Source organism: Dasypus novemcinctus, chromosome 15 (assembly GCF_030445035.2).
Source record: "Dasypus novemcinctus isolate mDasNov1 chromosome 15, mDasNov1.1.hap2, whole genome shotgun sequence".
NCBI classification, from domain to species: Eukaryota; Metazoa; Chordata; class Mammalia; order Cingulata; family Dasypodidae; genus Dasypus; species Dasypus novemcinctus.
The window spans coordinates 65,521,319-65,540,287 of record NC_080687.1 but is presented as its reverse complement, the minus strand read 5'-3'; the positions used below and the strand labels follow the sequence as shown (position 1 = coordinate 65,540,287).

At 39.5% G+C, this 18,969-nt stretch overlaps 1 long non-coding RNA gene across 1 annotated transcript; it reads right to left on the bottom strand.

The window, feature by feature from the left end:
* Positions 1-2,146: 2,146 nt before the first annotated feature.
* On the bottom strand, positions 2,147-2,749 carry LOC139436494 (uncharacterized). The gene is made up of 2 exons (XR_011645756.1): positions 2,619-2,749; positions 2,147-2,201 (listed from the first exon to the last, which is right to left on the bottom strand). It is a non-coding gene; the product is annotated as an uncharacterized lncRNA (long non-coding RNA).
* Positions 2,750-18,969: the final 16,220 nt, after the last annotated feature.

Here is an 18,969-nt window from a genome sequence, read left to right as displayed (position 1 = left end):
AGTCTGTCAAAAAAAACGTGTGCTTCCTTGGAAATGAAAACCTTTCAGCCTCGAAAACACAGGCCTGGTAAATGGCTCTGAGGCAGCAGAAGATCAGCCGAGCGACCAAAGGAGCAGTGAGAAGCCGGGTTCTACCATTATGTTCGTGCTGAGCCACAATTACATCTCAGAGACTTGTCATTAGAAAAAAATATGGGCGGTAGCATATTCTGCTGTGTCCATCTTACAGATGGATGCCTTCTCTATTTCATTACATTACATTTATCACCAAGCAGGCTTTAGTGCCCATTTCAAAGTCAAAAGTACTATACAAAGAGCTTCAGCATTTTATTTACAACCCCCGCCCCCAGCTCCCTATTCCTACCCCAAGCCCGAAATGTTCCCCAATAAGAAACAAAGGAAGGATAAGACCATTGTGATAGATTTTGAAGGAGGAAAATAATTGATGATGATACTATCTCTTTTATAGCACTTTATTCAGGTATCTTTTATCAATTGAACCTCAAAGCAACCCTGTTTATGACTATGTGTAGGTGACTTTTACAGTTGAAAAAATAAACAGAAAAGTTCAGAGATGTACCCGTGGCCACACAGCTGGCAGGCTGACCCTGAGGTCTCCTGAGGCTTAGTCCGGCACTCGGGTCACAGCAAAGGCAGCCAATTCACAGCACAGCACATCATAGCTCGGGCAGAAGACAGAGGCAGGGACGAGAGGAGGGACTCCAAGTCCAGAGAGGCAGCGTTTCCAGGACTCACAGTCCCTTCCTTCTGGCTCTTCTCTACGCCCTCCCGCTTTTCAGATTCAGTTTCTATTAAAACTTCCTACTTCTCTCTCTTTGCCTTGTCTCCCTCTTTTAACCCCTACAAAGGACTGAAACTGGCTGTCAGCTCTGGGGCCCGCCACAAGTCACAGCAGCCTTTGTTAACAAGTTAAGAATCTACAGGAATCCCCTCTTTGCTGTCTCTACACTCCGTACATGAGAGCAATCAAATGGATCAGCTGGAAACCCCTAGCTGTGCATGCATAAAAGAGCAAATGAATGGAAAAGTTCAAACGAGATATTTCACTGAAATATCCTGCTGGTCCCGTTTTATTCTGCATTTAAGAAAATAATACCCATGCCCAAACAGCTTTTTCTCCCCGAAGTAGAGAGCTGATATCACACAGACTGTATATACAGGGGAACCAATTCAAGGCAGAACTGAAAGTTCCAATTCAATCCAATCAGCTCATGTCATATGTCTGGGGCCAGTCCAACGGGGCTTAGAATGTGACTTGAAAGAGCCAATGTGAGTCGTCAGTGGCCCACACAGGCAGGAATTGACATCTGAGGTTGACTTGGACAGGAAATGAGAGTTAACGTTTTTTTTTGAGGGCCTGCTGTGGGAAAGGCACTGTGTGCGGCTTTTATATACATTTCTTAATTCACCTTCACAACAACCTTATGAGATAGATTTTTGTATTTGTATTCCCTATTACACAGACAGTAAAGGATCTCCCTAAGATAACAAAGCCAGTAAATGGAAGATATAAAACTTATCAGCAAATCCCCCACAAACAGAAATTTTAGGGTGAATCTACATTCAACCCACCCTTGCAACTGTGGGTTTTGAGACCTGCCTTGACCTGAGACACAGAGCTGAGCTAGAAGGGAATAAATTAATTAGGTTGACCTAGTCCTTCCCACATTCTTGGGACAGATGTAGAGATTCTAAGAACCCAAGGTCTAGTTCTAGGGAAGTTCCTGGGGGGGTGGGGGAAGGCTTCTCCTGTCCCACCTCCCACCCCCTCAAGTCTGCATGAGGAATCAGGGCCATGGGGGGCCTGGACTTCTCTGAGCTCCCAGTGCCAAGCCGTAAGGACAGGACAAAGGCAAGAGGAGCAAGCACCTTGTCTTTCATCTTGTCTCGCCTTTGATCTTAATCACAGGTGAACTCAAAAAAGGACCAAAATCAAAGCTCAAAGACTTTTTATAAGATGGAAATTAAAAAACATAAATGTCATGGTTTGACCTTTTTTTTTCTTTCACAAAGAAAAATAAATTAGAAATTACAACAGCATTGCAGAAGGGCTCGACTCAGTTTCCCCTGTAGTTGAGGAAACCATCAAGTGCTGATGCTCTGGCACTGCATCTTCTCCCCCACCGGAGGGCGTCCCGTCTGGTAAGTCCGGCAGGTTCAAGGTCTGGCGGGCAAATTCCCTGAGAAAGCAGAGCAGGCATTTTAGGGACACCTGCAGCAGGTGAGGCGTTGGGCAGTCCTGGGTTCTAACCCCTCGCCGCTTCCGTTCTCTAGCTGCACACTGGGGCGATGCAGACTCAGGGAGCCTTTGCAGGGCAGTTGTGTGGAAGGGAAAGCTGCCCCCCCTTCAAGATTGAGCAGTGACAGGAGGCAACTCCACTAGGATTCCTGATCAAGCCACCACGTCTGGCGGGAGCGGCATTTTCCACTAAGATTGCTGGGCTTGTTTACATGTGTTCTACTCAGAGCTACAGTAATCTGCTCACAAGAGACAGAAATCCTGGTAAATCAATCCTTAAAGCCTGTTGACATTTGTCCACTTGGCAGATCATAAAAGCCCCTTGAAAGTCACAGGAGTAAATGTGTAAACCGCTTACCAAATTATATGATGTAAACGCCAAGAGAAGGGCTCTGCAGGATAAGATCACTGAATTGTGACTGCCTTCCGAATGTAACTTTATTTTGGTCTTGGGTTGCATGTGAGGTGCTGCCAAGATCAACTGTAAGAGAAACAAAGACATATGAATTCAGCCCCAAAACCGACTTTTAAGTTCTCTGTCTTCAAAAAGACTGGAGATTCCTTATGAGATGTAGTTTTGTGTAAACAATCTTTGCTAACAAGAGTTTTCCCTCAAATATCAGTTAAATTTTAACTAGTTCCCTCTAAACATTATGTGAGCGCCAGAAATGACCTTGGAGATTTGAAAGAAAAAAATAGAGCTAGAGAGAACTTCACAGTATAAATACCCAGATAAAATACACACTGAAATGGTTAATGACGATCAGACTGCAAGGGGCTAAGAGTTCAAAATCACTGCCAGCACTTTCCCAAATAATCTCCAGAGAGGCTTCTCAGAAGACTTGGAGAGGAATGTAATAGAATAATCATGCTTGAAGAAATTATAAGTGCTCCCTGTCCTTAAAGCAGTGCAGGTAAATCTCTACCTGAAACTATTTTGCCTGAATTGAGGCTTAGTCCAGGCTCTTTAAGAAATCAGGTCCAAAGTCTAAAACCCTTTTTACCTATCAGGGTAATCTCTGTAGATTCAATTTTAATCCCTTTACCTCAGTTACCTAACAATTAATTGCTTATTTGAATCTTCCATGGAGAAGGTTAGTTCAGTTTTATCTCTCTACTGTTTTATATATTGTACTAGATATTCAACTAGAAAAGTGAAACGATACTTATAGTGGAAAGGAGAGGAGGGAGGCAAGGAAGGGGAGAGAGAAAATTGGAAATTAATGCTGTTGTGTATTCTCAGGTAAAGAATGCCATTAATATTTATGCATGTTTTGCATCAACAGTAGAGCTAATGGTGAGGAGTAATCCCAGGTCACAAGGTGATAGGAAGCCCTTAACTTATGGAGAGATCCTGTGGACAATAGGGTGTTGTGACAGGTACCAGGGCAGGCGGAGTTCCTGGCTATCAGGGACGCCACCTCATAACTGGGGTGAGAGTTACATATGTCCCCTCTGCAAAGGACCATCTGGCAACCAGGACCTGTTTGCTAGGTTAAGCCTGTGGCTCTGTTTTTCTACAACCCATGGACTGCAGGCACATAGCACAAACTTCAGAATCTTGCACTGAGAACCACTTCAAATCTCATGCACAAAGTCTCCGCCTAGATCTCATCCAGGCGAAGACTGGGAATGCTCTGTCCCCAAGGTAGACTTTTTCATCTTTGGACACAGCTGCGACTCTCCAAAACCTATATTTCTGAAATAGCCATTGTATTTTCTACCTATTGAATTTAGTTCTATCCCTTCAAGATTATAAAGAACAAATGCAATTCCTCTTCTGCTGAAAAATTAAGCAGAAGTCAGGGCTCTGTAACTAGCAGTCATGGTTTACTTTGGTAGCCTTTTCTTCTCCATTCTTTTCCATTAAGGAGAAATGGGGACAGTGTCTAAGATGCATGCAGCTGTTCCTGCCTAGGCACCTTGGTTTGGGGACTCTATGGCATGCTTGGCAGCACCACACCCCTGTGGGTCTTTATGGAAAATAAATCTTTGTGGGTTTCTGACTTCTTGTCAATTGTGCCACTTCTATTCATGGAAGAGGGATTTCATGTAGATCAAATGATTTGTTCCATTTTTCCTTCATTCAATCCAGGTACATTTGTTGAGTGCTGACTACATGCCAGTCCCAAGCTCTGTTCTAAGTTCAGGGAATTTTAATGGTGATTGAGACACAGCCTTTGTCTGCAAGGAACTGTCAACAGCAGAATCTAGATTTTAAAAACCAAACAGGCAGGTACAAATAAACAGATGAGCACACCATGCTTAGGACCACAAGACATATAGCAAGGCCTACATCCCAGCCTCTAGTGATCTTAGAGAAACTGATGTCTAAGAAGAGAACTAAGCAGTAGTCCACTGAAGAAGGCAACAGTGAAATGACTTCCTTGCAAAGAGAACAGCCTTTTATAAAGGACCAAAGAAGAGGCAGCATGATAAATTCCAGGAACTGCATAGAACGTAAGGTGAATAGGAACAAGTGTTCATCAATATTCAATGACTAGATCCTAAGACATGTGTATGATGGTGCAGTCCACACAAAAGACTTTATGTATTAAATTGTGAACTTGTGTTACTTAAACATTAAGGATTAAAATTAAGTTCACTCGCTTATTCAGAGATCTTGAGCATAAAGAAGAGTAAAATGCTGTTCTTGACTGTGGAGGCACAGTCTGGTGGAGAACACCGACTTTTTGACTTGCATCTTGTCAGAGCAACACTGTCAAGTAATAGCCCTGGTTATTTAGTTTTGCGAAAAATTTTTAAACTGTTTTGAGTAATTGGGCTGAGTATATAATCTTCTGAGACAGAGACCTAAAATCGAAATGCCCTGCTTGCAATGTTTTTTCTCCTCTTAATCAAAACTATTAATTCCCATTCTAGAATGTTAATTGAAATCAGAATGCATTTTGATCAACAATTATCTCAATGACTGTTCTTTCTATTAACCTTTGGGAGTCTCTACAGAGCTAAAAAAGATGAAGAGTTGAGCTGGATTGGAGGAGAGGCTGATGTGTATTGAGTGTGGGCTGGCAAGGAATGGGTTGTAAGAAGAAGCTCCGTGTGAGAAAATTCCAAAAAGGAAGGAAACTGTCACTGGCAGTTAAATATTTACCAAGAAGGAAATAAGGAACCAAGTTTGATTAAAGAAAAATGTCTGGATTCTGCTTACACCTCTTCCTGCCCCCAGTCAAGAAATGTTTCCTTGATATCTTCTTAATTTAAGCCAAAGTTTCTCAGCCTTGGCATTACTCACATTTTGGCCTGGATAAATGTTTGTTGTAGGTGTCTGTCCTGTTTATTGTACAATATTCAGCAGCATCCTTGGCCTCTATATACCGGATGCTAGAAGCACACACACGCACGCACACACACACACACTCACCAGTTTGAGCAAACAAAAACGTCTCCAAATGTTGTCTAATGGCCCAGGGAGGGCAAAATGAACCCCCTTTGAGAACCACGATTCAAACTAACAGGGACTGAAAAGTGAGCAAACTGACTGAAAAGTTTAGTGAGATTGGAATGGAAATAGTGCAAAAACTTGAAATTCCACTATTGTGGATTATAAATGTTCTCCAAAAATCTTAAACTGAATTATGCTTAGAATCTGTTTCACACATATACTCACATAAATGAAGTGGATTTTTCCTATCCCTCTTTATATCGTGTTAGTACCAAAAAAAAAAAAAAACATGTTGTGTGCTCTGTAATAGAAGAATTAAATGGATTTCCAAATCAGCTTCCTGGGGTTTCAGAATAATTTCATGTTACCATATCAATGCTGGGGGAAAAAAAGTATCTCATCAAAAGTATTCCAGAAGCACCTCATTTTGATAGGAAAGTACTTTGTGATGATTACCTAATAGGCAGCATTTGTTGAAACGCTTTTAATAGACCTGTTTTATCACATCCAAAAGAATTTCAATGCTAGTTCAGTCTCCTGTTTCATTCTGTCATGAATCAATTTGTAGAGACATTTAGAAGTCAATAATCCACTGCAGCTTTGATGACAGGTGATTAATTTCTACATTTTAGAGACATAATAAGATTTAGCAATAAAAAGGCCTTGAAGTAACCTACCAAACGGCTTTAATCTCAGCCTTGGGACTGTTGCTAAATATGAATGCTTGTACACAAATGTGAATGATTTAAGTTAGTAGGTTTTATTGCAGGCTCCTTGTGTTTTCATATTAATCTTGCTTTACAATCAGGCTATCTATACAATCAATTTATGTTGGATATTTTTTCCAACACAATGCTTGGAGGGAGGAGGGGGCTAACAAATTATTTACACACAAAGGATTTGTTCTACAAAAGAAGTCATTTTACATGCTCATTGCTGAGAGGATGACTGATTTTATTGGTGTAGCAAGGAAAGAGGGAAAAGAAGTGAAGGTGGCCTTCAAAGGACAGACAAGGGATAGGTTCTGGAAATAGATGACAATGAATGCGGAACAATAGCTAACGCTTCCCCCCAAATAATAAATTGTTCTCTTCCTCATAATATCTGTCTTTCCACCTATTTCTTTTTCTTAAAATCAACAGAGACCTCAGAATAGTTTCTAATCTTTATCAAAAGATTTCTCTCTAAGACAGAAAGTAGATTAGAGGTTACCAGGGGCTGGAGGCAGGGGAACCGGGAGTTATTGCTTCATGGGTACAGAGTTTCTGTCTGGGATGATCAAAAGTTTTGGTAACGGATGGTGTCAGCACAACATTATAAATATAATTAATGCCACTGAATTATATACTTAAAAACAGTTACTATGACAAATTTTCCGTTATTTATATGTTACTACACAAAATTTTTTAAAGTACTCTAAAAAAAAAAATTGTATAAATTGAAGTGCTAATAAAAGGAGTGGAGTCTATCTGACCTGAAAAGAAAGCTTTGTCTTCTAGTACCACTGAAGGATGAGAAAGACCCTAATGTGGATGGTATTTAAAAATAAATATGTAAATAAAGACGAATAAATTTGATGGTCTGCGTAATTTATCATTTCTGGCCAACAAACCATGTGTTCTTAGAAAACGCTAAGTATTCATAAGGCAGATGTTCCAAATTCAGCCGAGCTGTGCCCCGTGCTTGTTAAATCTTGGTAGCTTGAGGTTTGCTTTGTTCTGACATGTTTTTGATGTAAGTGGAGGATCATGGCTGAAAGCCTTTATAGAAGAAATGGTTTTCTCTTTCAGAAGGCAAAGAAGGGATGGCTGCTTGACACACGTACAAAAAGAGAGGAGGCAGCATGCTTCTGGGAAAGATCCAAGAATAGGACATGGAGACAAAAATAAAAGACTTCTCAGGAGACCACCCAACACACCAAAATTCAAACTCACCTCCCATCACTGTGCCTTCCTCCTCCTCCTTCCCCAGCCACCACAACCAACATTTTTCTTTCCTCATTATTCTTCTTGTTTGAGGATTAGGCATCTGTTATTTAATTCTTTCTTCTTTTTATCCAAACTTTGGCGTATCTCCCATTAAAATGCCTCTTAAAACAGCTCCTCCCTCTTTATTCCTTGATTCAGGGCTCAAAGCCCTTCCACCAAGGTCATGTCATCAGCCCTCAAGTGGACTTTCCTGCCTCCAGCCTTACCCTGACCACACTGTGGGGTGCTGCCAGACTAACATTCCCTTGGGATTCTAGTTTGCTTGTTTGCCTTTTTTATTCTTTCCCACATTCTAGGAGCAAGTCTGAGCAATTAATAGATGCTGGACACTATGGTACAGATTAGGGGATATAAGATGGAGAAGATATGGTCCCTTCATTGAAAAACTCAACAACTATCCAGAAAGACAGAAACATAAGTCACTATCAGAGTGGTAAGTTTTAGCAGATCTCTTTGTACATGTCCACAAAGTGCGGTAGATACCCAGCTGAGGTTATTAATGCTACCTAAGGAGAAGACATCAGGGCTGAACCCTGCCAACTCCTCCCAGGAAGAAAAGGACCATCCAGATGGAACGAACAATAGAGTAAACACAGAGGTTTGGACAGATGATGATGATGAGGATGATAGATTAGATAGATGGTTGATAGATGATAGATAGATACCTATATACATACATATACATAGAGAGATGATACAGAGATAGAGAGATAGAGATAATCTCATCCTCATTCCTTTCTTGAATGGATAATTTATAGTGGGACTCTGGTTTCCCATTTGCTTTTCAGACTGCCTCTCCACTGACACTCTTCCCTCCACTAATAAAGTAAGTGACCTTTTAGATGCCAAATCAAAGCATCCTTTTCCATCGTTATTTTACTGGATTACTCCATTACATTTAAAACTCTTGCGTGCATGCCTTCATTTTTAAAAATTCTTTATTTCTTGGCTTCAACACACACTCAAATTTTCTTGTGCCTCTTCTTGGATCTCTCAGGCTCCATTCTGGGCTCTGCTTCTTTGCCTGCCTAAAGGTTGAGTTCCAGAATGATCTCTTCTCACTTTACACACCTCCCTTCGGTGGTTAGGAGGAGTCGTGCCATCATTCCCATGGTTATACCCAGCACTTATGGGCTTATTACTAATTCCCTTCAGTCTCAAGCCCAGACCTCCTTCCTAAAGTCAGAACCATTATATCCAACTACCTGTAGAAAAGCTCACATGCTCACAAAGCTCTAACTACCTGTAGGAATAACTGTCAATGTGGCACCATATGTTGTTCTTAAATGGAAGGGAGAACACAAATAAAAAAGTGAAGAGCAAGTTTTATCAAGCTTAATCAGATCTATTAGTTTAAAAAGTGGTCCCTGGGAGTGGATGTGGCTCAAGCGGTTGAGCTCTCACTTCCCACATGGAAGGTCCGAGATTCCATTCCCGGTGCCTCCTGAAAAAAACAAAAATGAACAACAAGCAAAACAAACAAATAAACCAACTCAGGGAAGCTGATATGGCTCAGTGATTGAGCACCAGCTTCCCACATATGAGGTCCCAGTTTTAATCCCCAGCCCCCAGTGCCCCAAAAATAAATAAATAAAGTCAGCCCTAAAACAAGGAGAACGCACCTAGGAATTATACAAGATGTCCCAATTATGGTTTATTTTTACCTCATTGTCCTCAGTCTCTTGAATTTCTATTTTGGGGCATGTTATCCTACTCAAAATGTATTAGGGAAATGAACTTGGCCCAATGGATAGAGCATCCCTGGTTCAAACCCCAGGACTCCTTGACCCGTGTGGAGCTGGCCCATGCTCAGTGCTGATGCGCACAAGGAGTGCCGTGCCACACAGGGGTGTCCCCTCCATAGGGGAGCCCCACGCACAAGGAGTGCACCCTGTAAGGAGAGCCGCCCAGCACAAAAGGAAGTGCAGCCTGCCTAAGAATGATGCCACCCACACGGAGAGCTGACACAACAAGATGACACAACAAAAAGAAACACAGAATCCTGCACCGCTGACAACAACAGAAGCGGACAAAGAAGAACACACAGCAATAGACACAGACAACAGACAACCAGGGTGGGGGGGAGGGGAGAGAAATAAATAAATAAATAAATATTTTTGAAAAAATGTATTAGTACACTGGTCCATGAATATAATAAATAACGATATAACTATAACTATATATATATGAGATATGGGCACAAATAATGATTTTATTGATTAGAGCACATGATCGAAAAGGTTTGAAGACCATGAAATAAAATAAAGGTTGTGGGGGCAATTGTTTTATTCTGTAAATGAAAAGATCTTCTCATTTTGATTTACTTTTCTCAAGAATCCAAAAATTCAAATCCAAATCCTAAATATACCTATCATCCTATCCACACAAAACTTTATTTTTCACTATAGGATACACTTTGTGTTCCAGGAACTAAATTCTAGAGATACCACCAAAAATGGCAATTCCAAGAGTATTTGGTCCCAGTACAGGATGTTTGGGTTAACGATCCACTTTCCCTCCAGAGTATACTGGTTTTGTAACACTTCTCATCATTTAAATGGAGAGCTTTTAAAAATACACAAAGATCTGCTAATCTCCCTTTGCTTAAATAACAATACCTAGCATTTATTAAAGTCTCCTGTGCCAGGCTCTGTTTTAAGTATTTCATATTTGTTAATTTATTTAAGTTTTGGAACAACCTGATGCAGTAGATACTATTAACATACGAAATTTACAGGAAAGAAAAGACAGATAGAAAATAAATAATATGTTAAAGGTTTGCCTGGATTCAGACCAGTCTACAAGATGCTGTAGTTCTTACATAACTAAGAAATAGTAAGAAGAGGGAACTTATAAATATGAGACTCAATATACACTGAATTTATGTCTCCTTTGAGTTTCAGGTCCTATTTAATACTTCCTCCCAGTTTTCCCCCTTCTCCTGCCCCTGCTCCCACTCCAAGCTCCTGGGTAGAGAAGTTCTCCAATGTTTTCCACATTCATTCAGTAGTCATTCTTCATTCTGGTTCTTTGCCCAATCTATTTCTAACCCCTGAGATGCCTTTATTATTTCTCCGTAACTTCATGGCTGAGTAAATAATGCATTATCAATAAGTATTTGTTTGAGGGGTCAACTAGATAATCAAGAGTATTAAAATAAATATAAAAGGTGGAAAGAAATAAAGGATCTCATACAAGTAAATCATATACTTAATGTGGAGTAAAGCATTTTTAAGAGCTCCTCTCATATGAATAGATACAGAACTTATTCTAAGTTCCAAAAGTTCCATCAAACATTTTTTTATTGTACCTGCCTATTGGAAGTGTGGTATCTCAGTCAAGCCTTACAACAGTTCTGCAAAGAATATATTATCAATCCCATTTTTACAGATGATGAGACTGAGATTCAGAAAAGGCAAGTAACATTCTCAAGATTTGACAAGGGAGTGGATGTGGTTCAAGTGGTTGAGCACCTGCTTCCCACATGGGAGTTCACGGGTTTGGTCCCCAGTGTCTCAAAAAAATAAAAACAAAATAACAAGCAAACAAATGAGAAAACCAACTCAGGGAGCTGATGTGGCTCAGTGGTTGAGCACTGGTTTCCCATATACAAGGTCCCAGGTTCAATCCCCACCTGCCCCAGTACCTCAAAAAAAAGAAAGATTTGACAGCCATCGAGTGGAAGACTTACACTTTGAACTCCGGTCTAGATGACTCCCTCAGACAATCTCTTTCTATTGGTCCTTCTTCACATACTGTAAGCAAATTATTCCTTCTTTAGCTATTTTAACATCTAAACCAACATTACCTATGCTTTTCTAAGGATGCGTTAAAAGCATAAGGACACACAGCTCTTGTACTCTCTTGCAGGTTGGCCATTTCCAATCAATAATACAGCCCATCCCAATCCCTATGAAGACCAAAATTCCCTGCATTTTTTCTGTTCCTATCACTATATATTGTCAACATGCCACTCTAAGATAAAGTTGCCAAATATATATATGTATATATAATCCAGAGATTGCCTTCCCAGCGACATATTTTCTAATATTCAACATGCAAAAGTGAAAAAGCAGACTTTCTCTCGAGTTACTTTAATGAGCAGGGGCCATTGGGAACTACGTCAAGGCAGGTTCCACGAGTGATCAACTCTAGCCCCACACCTGACTTGGAATCATGGAGTCACATGACATGTTGGGAAGAGCACTATGTTGGAAAGGTTCTGCTTCCACAGCGCTGAGTTCAACTTCTGGCTCTGCCATTTCTGAGCTGTCTAGTATTGGAAAAGGCCTTGACTTTTTACAAGCCATAATTTCTTCAGCTGAAAAATGGGGATAATAACTAGATGGTTGTTATAAGGATTAATTAAATTATTAATATAAAGAATCTGACAAACAGTAGGTGCTTGATAAATAATACTTTCCATCTCTCTTGATCTAAATATTCTCAAAAGAGAGTATTCATTCTTGATATGTATACAGTAGCAATTCATTAAAAGGAAGAAAGACACAAATTAGAACTCTGACGAAATCTGACTAAAACATAATTTTGACTGTTACTGGAATAGATGAGAGGATCTGAGTGCATATAAATATGACAGAGTATAAATTATCAAAAATCACAAAGATAGAAAATTCTTGACTTGATATCAAAAGAAAAAATATTTATTCAAAAATCTTGCTTCCATTCTTCAATTATCTGCTTTCTTAGATCTACCATGTATAAATGCAAGATAGTTATGAAGGAAAGAAAATTATTAAAAACAAGAACTAGCTTTTTTTTCACTCTTTTATAATTTTTCTGATTTTCTGTAATCCTAGACATCACAAACATTTATCAAAGACAGAAATGCTGCTCAAACAAAAGGACAATTCTTGGCTGTGCTAACCTTAGAGAGCTATTGCTGCACAATAACATCTGCAACAAAACAACAGACGCCTGTTTTTTCACCAATGTCAAATCATCAGAAAATACTGAGGAGGAGGGAGGAATCAAATTTTGTGGTCCTCGAAATCTGATATGAGATCTATAACCAGCTCTGTGAGACAGGTAGCTTTTACAAGAGGACAAACACACTGTAAGGGAGTGAATCAAAGCAGAGGATTAGATAATTGAGGTGGTGACAACACATCAGATAACGGGTGGCAGAGTGAGGTATGGAACAGGAGTTGCCTGCCCAGGAACACACAAGAAGAGTTATGACATTTATGCATTTTCATTTCTACAGGTGGGAACCTCAAATCATTCCATGGGCCAGCCTCCGAGTATCTCTAATCCAAGCCTGCCAGGGATCGCTTGATATACTTCTGTATCGTTGGAGATGGACCCAACATGTTTTACACAATATTTCTTTGGTCCTAACAAGATACATTTTAAGTCGAAATAACCTGTAAATTTGAACCTTATTTTCTATGTGTATGATACATACATACTCTTTTGTTCATGGCCATATTCAGGAAACATTTTTTGACCACCTACTCTGTTCCAGGCTTGGGCAAGACCATTCTCCTCCCATTTCCCATTTAATCTTAATGGCCATCCTCTGCCATACGTGCTACTATCTACTCTTAGTAGGTAGGAAATTAAGGATCAGAGAAGTTAAGTCATCTGCCCCAGATGATAAAGTACAGGAGAATGGATTTTTCTAATCCTGTAGGCTTGACTACAGCTACAAATTTGAAAGAGTTCAGGGCTAGAATGTACCTGCCTTCAGCCTGAGCTCGGAGTCCCAGAGAATGTGCCCTCTCTCTCATCCCAGGACTCGGAGTAAGGCTCCCACACCCAGGAACTCTTACCCAGTCTCTTAGTTTTTGGCAACATTTTCTTTTCAATTTTTCTTTTTAAATAATGGACTTGTCCTTTTTAAAGATGTCATAAAATTTGGTTAATTTACCTTTTGCAATATTTTACATTCTTTTTCTCTTTTCCATCTTTTTCAAATGGAATAGCAGCATAAGGCAAAAAGGTCTCAGAATTAGCCAGCAGCCCAACAAAGGACAATTAGCTCTCAAACTGCATTCTGATTCCTCCTAACAGAGCTCCATTCCAATTTTAAATTATCCTCTTGACCTTAAAGACGTTGCTCTGTGGGAGTGAGACACCTAAAATCACTGCTCTTCATAACTCAGTCGAGTTATGAGTTTAAACTTTCCCACAAAATAGCAATAAATCCAGACCCAGAGACAGTTTAAGAAAGCTACAAGAAAAGCATTGCTCTCTCATCCCAAGGACTTTTCAATCCTTAGATAAAGAATTTAATTTTTTAAAATCTAGCGTTTTGAACTTACGTGACTTTCTGAAATTGGTCAGAGGTCTTTAAAATATATATATATAACTTGAGAAGACAGCAAGGAAAGTCATACATGGGGAGGTTACCTGTGGGGTGTTGAATCCTGAGCAGGTTCTTACTCTTGGCTGCGTTCTCTGGTGGATATGAAGCTATTGTAAATTGGATCTCTTGAAGATGTTACTTCAGTTAAGGTATGGGCCAACTGACTCCAGCGGAGCTTTAAATCCAGATTACTAGAGTCCTTTATAAGCAGAATAAAATTTAGGCATGGAGCGAAAAAGCCACAGGAAGAAGCCAGAAGTCAGGGAACCTGTGGGGAGAAGAAGACATCACCATGTGTATTGTCATGTGACAGAAAAGCCAAGAAGCAAGGAGCCCCAGCAGCGAGCCCCAGAGTACCAGTTATCAGGGAGCAGCATTGCCCTGCTGACACATTGATTTTGGACTTTCCCTGCCTCTAAACCGAGAGCAATAAATCCGCATTATTTAAGGCAAGCCATTGTATAGTGTTTGTTTTAGCAGCCGAGAAACTAACACCCTTCAGTGTGATCTAGCCACAGATTTAATCTCAAACACAAAGAGGTTTGAACTTTCAGTGGGACTCGCTGTAATAAGTCATGATGAAAGAGATCCAAACACTGAGAAGTGAGCAAAATAAAATTAGCACCCACCTTGGTCCAACCCTGCGGACAATTTAACCTGAGACCCTGAACGCATAACTCTTTGGGCACTTTGTTCTCTCACCTGAAAAATGCAAGATCCTCAACTAACCTATTTGGAAATCTGCTCTTATGACTTGACTTCAAATTAAATATAATTGAACTTATTCATCTTAGCTTCAGAAAGGATTCATCTCATATTAAGATCCAACTCATGAGAGCCACGTAGAAGTTAGCTGCAGTTAGGATATTTCCACCAAAATCTTTAAGGTGCAATTGGTCAGACCTCTGTTAGAAAAACAGATTTCAGAATTTTATTTAATCATCAAAGCATAGCTGGAATCTCAAGCTTCCTCTGGGAAAAAAAGGACACTACAGCACACTCTGACAATAATAACCTCTAGTGTTCTACCAAGTACTGGATGTCAGTGAACAATGATATTGGGTAGACTCATAGTATTCAGAAAAATTTACTAATTTTGAAGCCAGCCAGTCAATGAGTGACTTATTCTCTACTGTATCCACAGGGCCTGGAACCGTACCTAACACATAGTTGGCCCTCATATGTGTTTGTTAAATAAATTATCACATGAATGAATCTGTTTCAACTTCTTCACTCTCCATTTAAAACCCATGGAGGGGAGCAAATGTGGCTCAAGCAGGTGAGCGCCTCCTTCCCACATGGGAGGTCCCCAGTTTGCCCACGTGCCGCTTGAAAATAAAAACAAACAACAAGCAAACAAATGGCAGGGGAGGGGAGAAGCCAACTCAGGAGAGACAATGTGGCTCACCGGTTGAGCGCCGGCTTCCCTCATCCGAGGTCTGGGGTTCTATCCCTGGCCAAGGACCTCCAAAAAAACCTGGAAGCTACGGAATTTGCCCTGAAACAGTGGCTAGCAGAAATGTAAACCCAAATTCTCTAGAGTTTCTCCTATGTCACCTTGTGTCCTAGCCTGTTTTTTGTTTGTTTCAATGTTTAGACATTGTAAGCCTGTATTGTTATCCTCAAAATGCCATATCAAGTTATAAACTTCACCAGGTATATTTATTCAAAATAAAGGTTTCCAAGGCCTCTGTGTGGAAGTTCTGAATCAGAAACTCACATCAGGCAAGCAGGGAAGCCCTGGCCTCAGCACGCCTTTTGAGAGGGGAGGGGACCCTTTTGCTCCTAGAGGGTGAGGAGGCGCTCTAGTCTGCTCACTTAGGGTGCAGGAATACAGCATGCTTTGTTGACTGCTGGAAAGTCAAAGGACACTGATGACAGCAGTGGGAGAGGTGACTTTGAGGGCAAGAAAGCACCTGGGAGAGCCAGCGTTCACCTTTGAGTCATTAATTAAATCTGTAGAAAGGCAGCTGTCCAAGAGGTCCTGCAGCTGCACGCGTTTCACTCCGTCTCTTTATGAGAGAGAAACAAATGGCCTAAAAGCAAACTGATGTGGGGTTTTTCTTTTTCCAGAAACTAAATTTCAGCACATCTGCTAGGATCAGTCCTCAGCCATTTCTATGTTCCATGTTACTTACATGGGCATTTTCACTGTTAACTATTACCAGCCAGAAAAGATTAAAACATAAATATTTGTTGCATGTTTGTTTTGTAAGCACACCATTTTTACTACACACTTATTGTTTATGTATGTTCACATATGAATGATATACTTCAATAAAATTTTATTTTAAAAAGCATAAATATTTGTTTGTTAAATGAATGAATGGAGAGTCCCCTCTTCAACCATGAAAACTAGTGTATTAGAACTTATTTTAATGGTCCTTTCCTGGAATCAATATAATTTCCTTTCTGGAGTATGTATACTATAAACTACATTATTGCAAATAGCAGAACAGAAAATGGAGGAGGAGCTGATGACAGAATAGGAAGAAATAGAAAATTCTACAAAAATACATATAAAAAAACCTAAGAACAATAAAATGTTATGAGAAAAAGTAAACCCAAGCATTAGAATTGCAGTCTGGTGGCTGTATCAGGGAAGACAGAGGGTACTGAGATGTGCTTAAGAGGGTACACATGTTTTCATTTGCGGTTTTCATGAGCTAACCTAATGTGATCCTGTATTGCAAATTCCATGCACACTATATAATTGCTGGAATGCAAGCTCTGCAAGGGCAAAATCAATGCTCTTCTGTCTTACCTGCTGTGTCTTCAGATCCTAACTCAGAGACTGGCACATAGTAGATGCTCAATAAATTTGGATGGAAGGATGGATAGATAGATGGACAGATGGAGGGATGGGTAGATGATCTTAGACATTTGAGGGGTGAGCTGAGGCATGCCCACAAATATCCTGAGCTTTCTCCATCTCCAAGAAGCTAACTAATTCCATGTCTGTTATCATGGTGAGATATGGAAGGTAGGGCTAAGGTAGAAGTTAACAACCTTCATAGAATCAGCAAGGCATTAAATGTGGTTGGAAGACCAGTTACAGAAAAAAGGTGTCACCTAGAATGCAAATTATCTGCAACAAACAAAAACAAAATTATTGTTTAAACTTCTCACTGCACAGGAGAGGAGATCATGAAATTACCAGCAACAATGGGATGAGATAACAGATAAAAATCAATAGAAGTTACCCAGTTTTGCTTACCTGACATTTCGAAAATGTCATTGATAGTCTTTTTATTTAATTGCTCTCTACTACTTTAGAGAGTTATTATTAAAAATCTTTAATATACAGCTCTAGTGTAAAAATATTTTTAAGAGCCTTAATACATTTACTTCAAACATCAGTTCCCTCTCATCCTCTTCTATATTTAACAATTAAATTCCTTCACCTCAGTGTTTTTAAAAAAGTCAGGCCCCATGTTTGGAAAATAAATAGCATATGTATATATAGTGTTGCATATATTTTGGAAAGATGCCAATCAAATTTAGTGTTCTGACCCTGGAAGAGACAATGTCCTCAGAAAATTCGCTTCTCTAAATAGTTTGTTTCCTGACAGTGATGAATAACTGAGATTGTGCTACTTATAAAGGTGATTTATTTGGAAATAGAGAGATGATAAAGTTCAGCTTTATGTGTGAACAAGTACGTTCATTATGAAGGAAAAGGAAAAGATTAGAGGAATGACCAACAAAACATTTCAAAATCTTAGCTATGCGGTATAAGCCATATCCATTGGGAATCTGATAAACACTGAAAGGAAAAGATGAAATTCACTGTTACAATAACAATCATGATATTTGGCATTTTTGCTCTATGAAAGAGGCATCTAACATATCCTTTGAGTGCACGAGACTTGAGAAAGTATGAGACTAAATGTTAAGGCCCACATTCAGAAAGTTCAGGGAAAATATAGTTACATTCACACAGACATTGATTTTAAATGGGAAATAGACTAACAATGAAGAAACTCTGAAAAAGAATTTATTTCACTGCCCAACAATTATAATTGACCCTGAGGAGGAAGAACAACATTTAATTATAAGACTCCAACATAAAATAAAGGATCCATGTGTATTTGAACTAACAAGCGCGTTCTACAGATGGCCAGTAAAGGACTATACTAAAGCCAGTAGATTTCCTAAATATCAGCAACATTCAATTAGAAACATATAATTTTTAAATCCCACACAATTGAATCAAAATGTGCAAACTACCTAGGGAAAAATGAACCACAAATATGTCAGAAGACTACAAAATATTTCTGAGCAAATAAAAGGAATAGGGAAACATCCTCTGGTAATGACACAATTTAAAACTGTAATAATGTCAATTCTTTCCTCATGTACAAATTCAGCATACTTCCTTTGAAAATTTCAATAGAATTTCTTGCAAAATAAATCTAAGTTTCCTCTGAAAGAATCATATTCCGTATATCCAAGAACATATTTAGAAAGAAAAATAGCATGGACAGTTGCTGTGACAGATATTAAATGCACTGGAAAGCTACAATAATTAAAACAGCATCATGCTAGCATAGGAAAGAACAAATAATTCAATGGAGACAATGGCACACTATGACACAACTTGATGTAAGGCCGGCAAAACAACTCCTGTAAACTTAGACTACATTTTCAGAAGTGTAAGGAGAGCTCATCCAAAGGAGGGGATGCTAAAAATTGCATTGCTTCAGTGGTAGAAATTTGACCCAAGAGACATCCCACATTAAGACTCTAGAAAAACAAAACAGAATGTACACAGAGTACCGTGACCCTAAGTCTATTTAAAATTTTTTCATCAGAGTCCTCACATTTCATCAGAGTTCTGCAGGAGCCAGTGCGGCAGGTGAATGGGAGGAGAAATGGGTGCGTTCAAGTCTGCATAAAATAAAGCTCACTGGGCAACAATGTGATGGATTAGAGAGGGAAGGGCTGGCAGCAGGAAGACCAGCTTGGCCGTTATTATAAATAA